This window comes from Chiloscyllium punctatum, chromosome 39 (assembly GCF_047496795.1).
Source record: "Chiloscyllium punctatum isolate Juve2018m chromosome 39, sChiPun1.3, whole genome shotgun sequence".
Taxonomy (NCBI): domain Eukaryota; kingdom Metazoa; phylum Chordata; class Chondrichthyes; order Orectolobiformes; family Hemiscylliidae; genus Chiloscyllium; species Chiloscyllium punctatum.
In genome coordinates, this window is record NC_092777.1 from 48490182 (window position 1) to 48503579 (window position 13398).

At 42.0% G+C, this 13398-nt stretch overlaps 1 protein-coding gene across 2 annotated transcripts in view; it reads left to right on the forward strand.

The window, feature by feature from the left end:
• Positions 1-32: 32 nt before the first annotated feature.
• LOC140464045 (zinc transporter ZIP11-like) overlaps positions 33-13398 on the forward strand; it is a 765315-nt gene continuing 751949 nt past the window's right edge. The window contains exon 1 of one of the 2 annotated variants that reach the window (XM_072558684.1): positions 33-717. The gene's annotated coding sequence lies outside the window, so the exon portion shown is untranslated. The remainder of the gene's footprint in view (positions 718-13398) is intronic. The other variant, XM_072558685.1, reaches the window with a different exon arrangement.

Consider the following 13398-nt stretch of genomic DNA (forward strand, 5'->3'; position numbering starts at 1 on the left):
ACACACACACAGAGAGCTGGGGCAAAACACATAAACAGCATTTCCCTCCAACCAGCAGGAAGGTGCCATGTCCAGTAATGTTGCAGAAGGTCCATCGGACTTGATGGGCAGCCCCTGGGGTATCAGTCAGCGAGGGAGGTCTATATTGCTCAGTTCAGGAGGATTCAGGACATTATTAACTTCGTGCAACTCTGAAAGCTGCGAGGTTTTGCCTCACACGTGCTCCGTTTTGCTGTGGGAGAAATAGTGACCGCGTCCGACCGAGGTCACGTTTAAAAGCTGGTCGAAATGAACCAGCCGGCCCAGGGTGCCCTGTAATGGCTATCGGTCACGGCCCTCAACTGCAGGGCAGTGTCTCTGAACTGGACTCCCAAAAGACGAGAGGGCGCCCACACGAGGTGTGTGACAGAGAGGGTCCCCCCTCTGCTCGGCGCGGCCACTGTGGGAGCTGAGCTTGAGACCGTGTGCCCCGGCCTGGGCCGGGAGTTTCTTCCCCACCCTCTCTCTCTCTCTCTTGCTTTTGGCAAAGAAACCAAACAAGGAATACAAATAACGACAACGAAAAGACACCCAAATCGGAGCTACCAACTTGTCTGAGTTCAGATGCGACCTGCAAAAGGGCGTGAGGTGACAGCCGAGCAATTCTCTAAAGACAGGTGGAAGTACCAGCTCACCTTGTGACAGTGGGACAGTTTGGAGCGCACGGCTAGACTAACGGTAGGAGAGCACATCCTGTGGCACTTATGTTTTCTGAAAATCAAGGGATTTATTTGACAGATTCGTATTGCACTGGATATTACACTTGGCGTGCGTGTCGATTTTAATTGCCTTTGCTAAGACCGCTTTTATTTGTCGACGAAAAAGAATAACAGGAAGGGAACCAGCGGGAACCTTCTCAGTACCATTTGTTTGAAATTGACAGGCTTGAGTTTCTCTTGGTGAAATCGCTGGGTGTTCCCCTAACCGTGAGCCCTGACCCACCACCCTCAGAGCGTCACCTGAACCGCTGACCGCCCACGCATTTAATATTTTAAAATTTTAAATGTAAGATTTGCCCCAATATTTGTTTCTTCACAGCTTCCGCCTTATGCCATTCACTCAAACGTTTAGTTTGGTGACGATAATGTTGAGCTAATGTGTTGGGTTCCATCGCAGCGTTTTGGAATCTGATTCTGGTGGGTCACTGGACTCGAAATGTTAATTCTGTTTCTCTCTCCACAGATGCTGCCAAAGCTGCTGAGATTCTGTAGGATTCTCTGTGTTTGTTTCAGATTTCCAACATTTATTGAATTCTGATGGGTACCGTTTCATCCTCATATTTATACCAATTATTGCAATTTCACTGAAATTTCAGCTCGCTTGCAATTTAAACATTTATTCTAATTTGATAGGAATATCAAGCTAACTGGAATACTACGAGTAATGATGTTATAACGTATGTACAGTTAGAGAGAGAATCAAGTGTTTTATGCAGGACTGATTTCAGATCCTTTTATTCTATGGATCTGCACACTTTCCCAGTTGTAGAACTGCAATTGTCTCCTTTAGTACAATTCTTCCCACTTCCGTTAACCTTTTCAAACAATAGTCCCCATCACCTGTAGCAATGCTGTCTGCCTCAGTGGTCAATTGTCAGAGTATTCCAAATTTACTAGCTAGCACAAAAAGTAAGTCTAACCACCGCCCTCCTCTCACCCCAATCTCCACCCCATTTGGTTCGTTAAATAATCATTTTGAACCTCTGCCTTTTGTGATTATTTGGTACTGGTTAGATTATTTGGGCTTGGAAAGGGTTAATGTACCTTACTTCAGTAAATTAGGTCAAGAAAGTTCATGGGTTTTTATAAAAATAATTGCCTTCAAGTGGCATCAAGAACACGGTTTCTAACTTGGGTTACCATAGCAACAAATTCTAGCTTCTGAGATAAGAGAAGCATCAATTTCTGGGAATGGACAATAGGTAGGCAATCAGTTTTTGTAGCGGTAAGACTTAGTGACAATAGCTAAGATCTTTAAGATATATATATCCTTAATAGATCCCTTTCTCATATTCCAGGAGAAAAAAGTCTAACAACAGAATAGAAAGTGCCAAGACAGGTGGTGGGGTGGGCTGCCTGATATTTGGCTCCTCACCCTTTATAAGGAGAGGATCCTGACCCTGACCTTGAGAGATTTGCAGAAATAAGAGAATATTATATGGATTATTTGCCTTCTACAGAGGGCAAGAGCATGGAACTTAACACATTATGGCACTTCCACTGTATTAAAACATCATTTGCTCATTTTACCGTTCAATTATTTCCCTTGCATCAAAACCTGGATCTGGGTCCTAATGGTTTCTGGCAGAGTGATAACTTTGTAGAGTTTCAGGAGGGTTTCAATCCATGAGGGTGAACAGATTTCCCCACGCTATTGCCCCAAACTCACATTATTAACAACTTACCCCACCACTAGAAGCAAAAAGGTGCTTCTGCAGCTGTACAGGGTCCTGGTGAGACCACATGTGGAGTATTGTGTGCAGTTCTGGTCTCCAAATTTGAGGAAAGACATTCTGGCTATTGAGGGAGTGCAGCGTAGGTTCACGAGGTCAATTCCTGGAATGGCAGGATTACCTTACACTGAAAGACTGAAGTGACTGGGCTTGTATACCCTTGAGTTTAGAAGACTGAGAGGGGATCTGATTGAGACATATAAGATTATTAAAGGATTGGACACTCTGGCAGCAGGAAACATGTTTCCGCTGATGGGTGAGTGCCAAACCAGAGGACACAGCTTAAAAGTACGGGGTAGACCATTTAGGACAGAGATAAGGAGAAACTTCTTCACCCAAAGAGTGGTGGCTGTGTGGAATGCTCTGCCCCAGAGGGCAGTGGAGGCCCAGTCTCTGGATTCATTTAAGAAAGAGTTGGATAGAGCTCTCAAAGATAGTGGAATCAAGGGTTATGGAGATAAGGCAGGAAGAGGATACTGATTAGGAATGATCAGCCATGATCATATTGAATGGCAGTGCAGGCTAGAAGGGCTGAATGGCCTACTCCTGCACCTATTGTCTATTATCACTAAGGAGGCCTGTTTTTCCAATGCTCACCTGATACCCACATTCACGATATCTGGAAGAACTTGCCACTGCATGTTCATCCCACAATGTACTGGGATACTTGGCACCATCTTAAAAGGCCGCTGCTCACCCAGGCAAGCACTCTAAGTCTGCAGCTGCCCTGCACAATTTGTAACATTTTCCCTAGATATGGCAAATATGCGCAATTTGATGCCTTACTTTGAAGACAAGCACCTGGAGATCCTGGCGAATAGGGGTACTGCAGAAGAAGGTGTCATCTGGTCCAAGATTGGCAGACGATGCCATGAGGCTAGATCCTGTCATGCCAGTTGTCACTTGGGCCAGTACAGTCTCAGCCATTGGGAGGAATGCCCAAGAGTGTATGAAGATGGTCAATGACCTTCTCTGTTCTGCCAGGGTATATGCTACCATCTTCTCTCTGTTACCTCACAGTCACTCACCTTCCATCAGGGTCCATGCCTTACCACTCTCAGCAAGTTTTGAGATGATTTGTAGCACAGGTTGAGGTTCTGGATGTAGGTTTGCTTGCTGAGGTGGGTGCTTCATCACCCTACTAGGTAACATCTTCAGTGAGCCTACTCTCACTGTTGCATACAACATCTTCACTCATTCTTGGTCAGCCCGACTCCCCATACTGGTAACTTTGCTGACATTGTGCTGCCTACTCGCTCACTTGGGACACCTTTCCCATACCAGCGCCAGCACTAATGGCAGGGTCATCCTCTTTTATTTCCCTTAATCTATCCCTTTCTCATATTCCATGAGAGAAAAATCTAACAAAAGGATAGAAAGGGCCAAGACAAGTGGTGGGCTGCCTGATATTTGGCTCCTCACCCCCTATAAGGAGACGATCCTGGACCTGACCACCATGAACAAATGACTGACCATATTCAAGCCCCTCGTCTGTACCAGAAGCTGCCCTTGACTTACTGAACCAAACCCCCTTAACTGACAGATGTCTCCCTTGACTTAACTGAGGACTGCTGACAGTCATGACAGGCTTCCTGGCTTTGGGCCTGTACAAAATAGCAAGGCAAGACAGAAGACTGTGAGCCTGGTGGCTCTGGCTGAGGGGGAAGAGCACGACAAGGCACAGCAAGGCAAGGCAGGGATTCTGTGTGCATCCAGGTAAAGTCAAGGTGAGTGAACAGTAAGAGAGCATGTGAACAGCCCTGAAATGCAACCTCATTCAAACTATGTGCTCAGTACTTGTCCCTCCATGCAAACTGTCCTTGCAACTGCACTGCAATGATAGATGCCAGAGCAGCAGTATAGTTCAAGAGAGTCAGAGATGTGCCATGATGTTGCAGAGAGCCAGACAAGTGTCTGATGCCAAGATCCAAGTGGCACGCCTGTGGCTGCTGCCTATGGAGTGTGCTGTTGCTAGGTGTCCAAAGGGAAGACCTAAGGTGGAAGTGATGAGCTGGAGTCACCAGGTATCCCCTCAAGCATTCATGTTGCTATTATTGGCATCGAGTTTATTCGGGATGGATTGTAGAGGTGTAGAGGTGTAGAGGTCAGATCAGCTGTTAAAAAAGCTGAAAACAATTAATGATCCCTGTGCGTAGGGAGCTTGCTGGTCTATAGCGAGAATATGGTCTCAACAACCAGAAAAAAAATACTAGTTCCTCCTGTCATCAAGAAAGGCCTTGTTGAACGTCTCAAGCAATTCTCCTAGAGTCCTTACTATCACTCACTTCATTCAAGTCTCTATTAAATTCTGTACCTGTGTTTCATTGTGGCCTCACTGACTCACAAGATTTGTTTTGTGGAGAGTTAACGTGATGGATCATGTTTTACCCTACTTTTTATGTTCACCATGCTTCAGTAATAACCTTCATTTTCCCTTCCTAAATGTACTGAACAGTAAGAAGAAGAAAATGACCTTTCTGATATCTCTATTGATGTACGGCATCTCTGCCTTCCCAATTTCAATAATTGACTCCAGACTATAAACATCTGCTTTTCATACTTCTCCTTGAAAATTCTCACAAAATTAGGTACACAGAGTAACTACATCTGCAATAAACACTGGAAAAATGTTCACAACTGTCAAATTGGAGGGTGTTTGCTACAGTCAAAGTTTAACTCAATTACCAGTTTAAGCAATAAGAGTTATGACTGTAGTTCTAAAATAAGTAACTTCTTTCCACTTCATCAGGATTTGCTCCCAATACATATTTTTTCTGAATCCTTGCTGCAAAGTCAAATTCTGCAAAAGGGCCAATTCTCCCAATGATCAGAAATTAAATCTTTTGAAACAGTTTGTATCCAATCTGGAAGGTCATTAAAGATAATCATGATCAGTTTTTTTCTCTTCCTCATTAGTTTAGATTAGATTAGATTAGATTTACAGTGTGGAAACAGGCCCTTCGGCCCAACAAGTCCACACTGACCCGCCGAAGCGCAGCCCACCCATTCCCCTAAATTTACCCCTTACCTAACACTACGGGCAATTTAGCATGGCCAATTCACCTGACCCTGCACATCTTTGGACTGTGGGAGGAAACCGGAGCACCCGGAGGAAACCCACGCAGACACGGGGAGAACGTGCAAACTCCACACAGTCAGTCGCCCGAGGTGGGAATTGAACCCGGGTCTCTGGCGCTGTGAGGCAGCAGTGCTAACCACTGTGCCACCGTGCCACCGTATCCGGGAAGGAGAGATTAAAGTCATTATTGGAGCATGAGGAAACGTCAACTCCAGGCCAAAACACACAGAATAGTGAAATTCTCAGAGGATGTGAGAAAGGTACATGCTGAGAGTTTGTTCTTTCAGCTTTGAGCATCAAGAACTATGGAGCATAGTCTCGGGGTTGGATAACAACAGAGATAAGGAGAAACTTATTTACACAAAGCATTTTGAATTTTTGGAGTACTCAGCCTCCAGGGGAATATGGCTGCTCAGTTATTAAGTCTATTCAGTGTTGAAATCAATCGCATTTTGGACTGGGAGTGAATAAAAGAATATAGTGGTCATCAAGGAGTATAGAGATGAGGCACAGGATCAGCTACAATTCCTTTGAATTGTGCAGCAAGCTCAAGTGGTTATATATCCTATTCCTGCTCCTATTTCTTAAGATCTTATTAGAACAAAGGAGGAAACATGCCTCAAGGAAACAATGCTGTCTTTTATGACAATGCTGTTGGATGACACAAGGATGCTGCAGTATCCCATGTCACTCCAGAAGATAATAAACAATAACAGCCACTGCAGGCCTAATGATTTATAGAAGCACACAATAATTCTGAAAGACTGAACTCTCCAATACGGTGTATACGAGGTTAGAATCATAGAATCACTGTGCATAAAGAGGCCATTCAGCCCATTGAGTCTGCACCAACCCTCTGAAGAGCATCCCACCTAGTCCCAAACCCCGCCACCACCAGACCTGCGATCCCTGCATGGGGTTTTTAAGCATGGTTAACCCAACTAACCTGCACACTTCTGGACACTATGGGGCAGTTATTTTAGCATGGCCACTCCAGTTAACCTTTGGACTGTGGGAGGAAAGCAGAGCACCTGAAGAAAACCCATGCAGAACATACAAACTCCACACAGATGGTCACCGAAGACTGGAATTGGATCCGGTTCCCTCGCTCTGTGAGGCAACACTGTTGTGCCACCTAATGAATGTACTTAATTTAAAAATACACGGTCAACATGTTTCCTTCAGTCTTCCTCAAGGGTTCTGAAAGAAAGAATTTCTCCACGAGAAGTAAACAGTCTTGTTCCTCAGTAAAAACAGAGGATCATTTTTGTCTGAATTCCCTCAATTTAAGATTACAGATTTTACTACTCTCTTCCCTTGAAAGGTACACCAAGTTAATAATGTAGCCATCGATTTTATACCTGCCTTTTCTTCCCATTAAATTGAGTGGGCAAATAAGAATGAGCAAGAATGTGAAAAAATATTTCGCTGTAAATTGACAGCGTAAGTTTCGCTTAAATTTGGTTTAAGTGTAAAAATATTATTTTAAAAAGAAATTGACAATGTTCATATTTATCACAATGATGTTTTATAGATTAGTCATGAACAGTGAGTGAACTTTAACAGCACTGTGAAACAATTGCCTGTTTTTTCACAGTGAGATTCAGGACCTCAACATTGAAAGCAAATGGGGGTCCCAACCCTATACTTACAGGCAATCAAACTGACTCACCAGTCTTCCAGAGGTAGTCTTCTGATTGGTCTCCTCTGTATTTGCTGTTCCTTTAAGGAAGGTGAGTGGGGTCCTGATACTGCGTGTCCCATCAGAGACGGCTACTCTGGAGCCTCAGCATTTCTTGAGGGGAGTTGTGGGCAATGCTGAGACCAGTCAAGGTCAGTGAGGCCTCTTCAACATAGAAGAGCCCTTGGTGGATTGTCCAGAAGTTTACAGCTCATTGCCACCATAACCCCTTTCATTTTTGAGTCAAAGGGCCGTCCAATGATCAATTGCAAAAGGTAGAACAGACACATGTCTTACATAATAAAGTGTAGTCTATTACATGCTAGCAGTGGGTGCAATTAGCATTAACTAGTTGGTGTAAAAGTATCAGGACCCAAGTATGAGATATCCGTCTCCACTGGGATTCTAAGACGAACTGTTTCTCTACCCAAAGACTGTATGATATCATCAGATTGGATGGAGCTAATGCAATTTTAGCATCAACTCTTTCACAACCATTACCTTATACAACATCTCCCCCCCCCCCCCCCCCCCCCCCACCCCACCCCAACTCCACCCATCCGCTTTTTCCCCAGGGATAAAAAATATACATTTATGAATATAGCTATGATTAATTTTGACACTATTCCATTGTATCATGTCCCCCCCAAACTCCACCAAAAAGTTCTGACTTCACAAATGGATTCAGTCTGGAGGTTGCATTATTCTTCCAGGATACATTCCCTTCTGACTCAAAGAGAGTGGTTTTTCTTCAACTTGAGGATTGTTGACCTTGATTCTGATTCTCTGTAAATTATTTATCCACTAGGGGACCTTTTATCTTCTGGATGTCTTTGCTGCTGAATCCAATATCTGGCCTATTACAATATCTAGAGGATCCTTAATCTCCTGAATCTCCTTTGCAGGTGAACTCTTCCTTGCTAACTCAGCCAATTGCCCCAATGATATAATCTGAAGGACTTTTAATCTCATGGATATCCATCATGGAAGATGTCTGATCTGTTGAAACAATAACTTTATTCCTTGCAGTCTCATGGATTTCTGAGCCAGGCAACTGATTTTTGATTTGAATCAATATTCTCTTTTAGGTAGTATCCCTGTATATTTAGACTGGGCAGTATTTTTTGATTATATACTGAATCATTGAATGTTGGTCGAGCTGCCAGTTAGATGCATACAGCTCACCTCTGTTTTGTTCAAACAAATCTCTACTCTGAATCTGAGGGTGCATCTACTTATTGATTCAGTTACACACTCCATTCGCCTTTTACAAAGAACAAAGAACAATACAGCACAGGAACAGGCCCTTCAGCCCTCCAAACCTGCACTGATATATTTTTCTCTTCCATTATTAAAAGTGTCTTCACTTACAGGATCCATATCCCTTTATTCCCTTCCTATTCATGTATTTGTCCAGGTGCTTTTTGAATGCTGCTATTTTATCTGCTTCCACCACTCCTCTGACAGCATGTTCCAGATGCTCACCAACCTTGGAGTGAAAAACTTGCCCTGACACATCTCTTTTAAACTCCACCCCCTCCTCCCAACATTGAACCTGTATCCCCTAGTGATTGACGCATTCACCCTGAGAAAAAGCCTCATACTTTCTACTCTATACATACCATTTGCAGTCTTATAAATTTCTATCAGCTTGCTCCTCAACTTGCTGCATTCCAGTGAAAACAAACCCAATCTATTCAACCTTTCTTCGTAGTGAAAATTCCCCCATACCAGGCAACATCCTGGTAAACCTTTTCTGTACCCTCTCCAAAGTATCCACATCCTTCTGGTAGTGTGATGACCAGATTCTGTTTCACACCCTTAGTCATGTTGCTGGTGGATTTCCCCACATTCAGTACTTACTTTGTCACTGACAGTGACAATTCTGCCTTGAGAGACAATAGCCTACAGTGTTCTTAAGTGAAGATAGGAATGGAAAACATTTCCATCAGTCCTGTAAATTCGGCGACACTTTTCCTGTTGATAGTATGAAATACCAGTGCAATTATTTTCAATAAATTCCTTTTTCTGTTTGAGTTCCACCAAAACTCTAAGAAGCCTAGTTAAATCCTCTACTAGTTACTACCTGATCACTTTGTTGGTAACAGTTTGCTTCTAAACCAGTTGTTCCCAGGAGCTAGTGAAAATTCTTCCGTTTCTGGCTAAGACGTGTCTGCGCAGGGTCAAAACTGATGACTGTTGATTATGAATCATGCATCATGTGCTTCTTTGATTGTCCTTAACTTATAATTTCAATAGCTTTATCGTTCTTCTGAAGTCGAGTTATTCTCCTTGTCTCAGGGTCTGACTGTGAGTCTCCCTGGTCTTTGCTTCCAGCATAATTTTAAAAACTTTATTCAGAGCCAAGTTTTCCTCAGATTGTAAAAAAATCTGACAAAGAATAATCATTCATTCCAACAGCCATCTTCCCTTAATGAATCCTGATTGTTTCTTCAAAATTCCATTGTCAAGAATCTGTAGAGTTCGTTAACAAAATAAACCATGGATTGCCTAGGATGCAGAACTCTTCTGTTAAATCTTGCCCTTTAAAGGAATTTGTTCCCAAATTGAAGTACTTGTTAAAATCTATCAAAACGTTATCAAAAGTATGTGGACCTACTTAAAATCTTGATGATTTATAACATCAGCTACTGCAGGACCCACTGAATAGAATAATATATAAACTTGTTCAGCTTCAGATTTAGTGTTTAATTTAAAGCAATTCTGCATCTTACAAATTGCTTTCTCCAAGATGTTGAATACTTGATTTTGTTTGGCCATTTCTTTTTGAAAAGCTTTTAGGATATATTATTTCTTCTTCTTCTTCTTCTTAACATGTTGATTTATTTATAATTTTTTAAAGTGTATTATCAGTAGCTTCTAAATCCTGTTTTAATCTGCTGTTTACACATTTGCATTAGATTAGATTACTTACGGTGTGGAAACAGGCCCTTCGGCCCAACAAGTCCACACCGCCCCGCCGAAGCGTACCCACCCATACCCCTACATCTACATCGACCCCTTACCTAACACTACGGGCAATTTAGCATGGCCAATTCACCTGACCTGCACATCTTTTGGACTGTGGGAGGAAACCGGAGCACCCGGAGGAAACCCACGCAGACACGGGGAGGACGTGCAAACTCCACACAGTCAGTCGCCTGAGGCGGGAATTGAACCCGGGTCTCCGGCGCTGTGAGGCAGCAGTGCTAACCACTGTGCCACCGTGCCGCCCATTCTTGCATTAGATCAATGCTTTTTAAAATTCTGTTGTCTTAAAGTTTCTTTGGGCTTTTAAACTCTGTATCCAGACTTTTAAACCCTATTGTACAACAACTCTGTATGTTATTTTTCCAATAAAGCTCTAAATGCTGTTAACTAATAATTGCTAGATAGTAGTTTTGTATCTCTGTGCTGCTTACCTGGGATTTCCCACCTTCCTTAAGCTTATCAGTAATGGGAATGAACATAAGAACTAGGAGCAGGAGTGTGCCATCCACCCCTTTGAGCCTGCTCCACCATTGAATAAGATCAAGGCTGATCTTTTCATGGACTCAGATCCACTTACCCGTGCTCTCACCGTATCCCTTTTAATGAGCTAGGAAGCCATAATGGTATGCCTATCTCTCATTTTTATATTATCTCCAGCAGGGAAATTCAGCCCAACTTGTTGGTTGCAATTCATATTCAACTGATCAAAAATGGAACAGTTTTTATACAATGAAGAACAGAAGTATCCCAAAGGTTTGATGATGCAGCTAAGTCAAATATCTACTGAAGTTGCAATATAATAAATCTTCTGGAGCCCTGTAGACCTTCCTTCCTTCTTCCAATTAAACCATTAGACTTTAATTCAATTTAACTCCTCTTCTATCTTACAGTTTTCAACCTTATTCTAGGCTGCTTCAAGATGGACTCAGTAGTGCATTCTATAAATTCAGTGGGTCTTATCTTCAGCTTTCCTTAGAATGTTATAAAGTACCTCCTATAGTGGAAATTATCAGATATGTAATGCCTGCACTAATTTATTAGCTGACAGTTAAATTATATACTACAATCATTAACACTAGTTAAATTGATTTATAATGCATGCCTGCTTGATATTTTAACTGGCTAGAAAGCAAGCATTTCAATTAGTGCCTCTGGGGGAGGACATTAGGCATTTTATTTTGTTTCCTTTTTTGGACAAAAGTTGGAAATTTCATACAGACAAACAGAGAAATATAGCAATGTTGCTTAATTATTATCTATTTTGGTATAACTATTTTTAATGTGTCCTTTACAGATGAGGTTAATGATATCATGATTTGGGAGCTGAATTAATAGCTAGGTCATCCATTGATGGTTAAGTAGGCATCCCTGGAATGAATCTTAACTTCTGCCCTCAAATATGCAACAGAATTTATCTGAAGGTAGTTCAGTTAGTATTGCCATAAAAGTATCTTCTACAGACCAATACCTGTTTGCAGATCCAAGTTACTCCGGTGATTCAGATTGCATTTTTGATGATATAACTGAAGAGGGAAATGGATTGTTGGCTTCTGGTCAAAACTCAAGAATGTCAAAACATTTTTTGCAAAGTTTACAAGCAATTTATTGGTTCATCCGGTGAACACTGCAAAATATATTTTTCACATTTATTACAGTTTTATTTCAACCAATGTGAAGTAGAAGTGGCTGGAGATTGTATTTCTATAAGTAATTTCAGATATTTTCTAGTCAATCTGTTCAGAGTCAGCAGAATAGACTCAAAAGATCAAACGTCAAAATTATTCAAAATTGCAATTTTACAAAATGCTGCAGATTTTAAAAATTGAAAAAAAAATTCCTGACAAGGGGAAATAAATATTTTGCACCCCCAAAAACAAAATCCATGATTTGGGAAACTACAGCTTTTAATCATTGATCTTTTTACAATAAAACACTGGGATATTTCATTTAACGTTCACTTACTAATTAACTAAATGTCAGTTTTTACACAACTCTCAAATCTGAGTCAGGAAACTGTGCATTCAAATCCTGTTTTAGGGTTTTGAGCAAATAAACCGGACTCAATGCATCAGTGCGTTGCTAGGGTTTGAATTTTCAAAGCTGTCTTCTTCCAATGAAATATATCGAAGCTTGGTCTGCCTATTCAAGTTTTACAAACAAATCATGCAGCAAATTTTGCAATAATTTTCGAGCAACAAGAAGAAGTTGGCCTGGTTTTCCAGACTGACATTCACTCTTCAACCATCACCACCACAAACAAATTGCACTTGTGTAGCATCTTTAAAGATATCACAATGCTGCAATCTAGTTAACAAGAGTAATGTAAACAACAGAAGGACATATTTGGACGAGAGACAAAAAGGTTGATACATGAGGTAGGCTTTCAAGAGTGCCTTGATGGAGGAGAGAGAGCTATAAATTGAAAAGATTTAGAGATTATCTTCGGTCAGAGATTTCAGTACAGCAACTCAAGGGCAGCATCTGATACCAGTTCAGAGGCTTGAATATGGTCAGTAGGCTACTCAGGGTGATCAAGGTCAGGATCCTTTCCTCAACTGAGACCACAATGCCAACCTTGGACCAGCCTGGCAGGGTCTATGGCATAGCATTGTCTGTAGGTCCTGGGGAAAGACGACATCCCTGTCCAATGGAACCTCCAGGTCCATGTCTGCAAAGCAGGGCACCAACTCTCCCTTACCAGCCAAGTCCGGAGCAAACATCAAGAACTACGCAGGGTGTTTCTGACTGGCAGTGCTCATCCAGGCGCACTATGGGCTTTTAAAGATGGCGCAGGCACCTCGGATGCCAGCCAATTCTGAGATATTCTGGTGAGCTCTTGCAGGTATGATGAGTGGTAAAATCCAGCTAGCATTGAATGATAGGGGTATCATGGGGTGGTGATAGGTAGTTAATGAGGTAAGTTTGGGACAGTTGCATGAAAACACTCTCCAGGGCTCATGGAGGGAAATCTCCCATGAAACCTGATGAAATTGCCACTAAGAAACTAAGAAAAGCAATGTTACGACTTCACATTGAAACTTATACTGTCATCACACATTAAAACAAGAACAAATTGGTCATTCAAGTCCTCAGACCACTTTCATATTGAGTGAAACCCAGGTTGCACAATATCCCAAACCCATCCAGATTCCTTCA